This window comes from Rhincodon typus, chromosome 28 (assembly GCF_021869965.1).
Source record: "Rhincodon typus isolate 14 chromosome 28, sRhiTyp1.1, whole genome shotgun sequence".
Taxonomy (NCBI): Eukaryota; Metazoa; Chordata; class Chondrichthyes; order Orectolobiformes; family Rhincodontidae; genus Rhincodon; species Rhincodon typus.
The window spans coordinates 40,234,495-40,235,463 of record NC_063359.1 but is presented as its reverse complement, the minus strand read 5'-3'; the positions used below and the strand labels follow the sequence as shown (position 1 = coordinate 40,235,463).

The 969-nt window shown below is 39.5% G+C and overlaps 1 protein-coding gene across 3 annotated transcripts in view; it reads left to right on the top strand.

The window, feature by feature from the left end:
• The window catches only part of asb6 (ankyrin repeat and SOCS box containing 6), an 11,587-nt gene that overhangs the window by 244 nt on the left and 10,374 nt on the right, over positions 1 to 969 (top strand). The window contains exon 1 of one of the 3 annotated variants that reach the window (XM_048613784.1): positions 1 to 41. The exons of 1 other annotated variant lie outside the window; for it this stretch is intronic. The gene's annotated coding sequence lies outside the window, so the exon portion shown is untranslated. Of the gene's footprint in view, positions 42 to 258; positions 349 to 969 lie in introns of those variants that run through there. One more of the 3 variants, XM_048613785.1, reaches the window with a different exon arrangement.

The following is a 969-nucleotide window of genomic DNA, read 5'->3' as shown; positions in this document are numbered from 1 at the left end:
TCCCCCCCCACCCCCGGGGGTGCCCTGACCTGTGTGTCTACGTATGTATAATGTTTATACTCTATCTGTTTATATTAATGTCTTGGATTTGGGACACAAAGTAATGAAGTTAAATTTGCAAATGTCACTAAAATAGATGGAGAATGAAGAAATAATAAATTTACAGATGGATGTGGGTGGGTTTGGTGAATGGGCCAAAGGTGATGATTAATGTGAATATGTATGAAGTTATCCATTTTGGTCAGAGGACCAGGAAGGCAACTTACGATCTAAGAGAAATTTCAGACTGTTTCAGTGCAGAGGGATCTGGTAGTCCTTGTGCACAGATCACAGAAAACTACTGTGCAGGTACAAAGGAAATTTGGTATTTATTGGTAAAGGAATAGAGTATGAAAGTAGGGAAGTGTTGCTGTAACCGTACAAGGCATTAGCAAGACTACACCCGGAGTATTGTATACAATTTTGGTCCCATTTACTTGAGGAGAGGTGTAGTTGCATTAGAAGCAATTCAGAGATGATTCACTGAATTAATTCCCAAGATAAGGGGTTTGCCTTATGATGAGAGATTGAGTAGTTTAGGCCTCTACTCTCTGGCACTTAGAAGAATGACAGTAGATCTAATTGAGGTTTACAACATGCTAAAGAGGATTGACAAAATAGACAGACAAAAGATGTTTCCTCATGTGGGGCAATCTAGAATGAGAGAGGTCATAGTTTTAGGTTAAGGGGTGACAGATTTAAAACAGTGATAAGGAGGAATTTTAACAAAGGATCATGAATCTGTGAAATTCACTACCTCAGAGAGCGATGGATGCTGGGACATTGAGTAAATTTGAGGAGGACATAAATTTTTAATCAGTAATGCATTGAAGGGTTATGAAGAGTGCAGGAAAGTGAAGTTTAGCCAGAGATGAGGCATGAATGTATTGATGGGAGAGGATGCTTGACGGACCAAATGGCCTACTACTC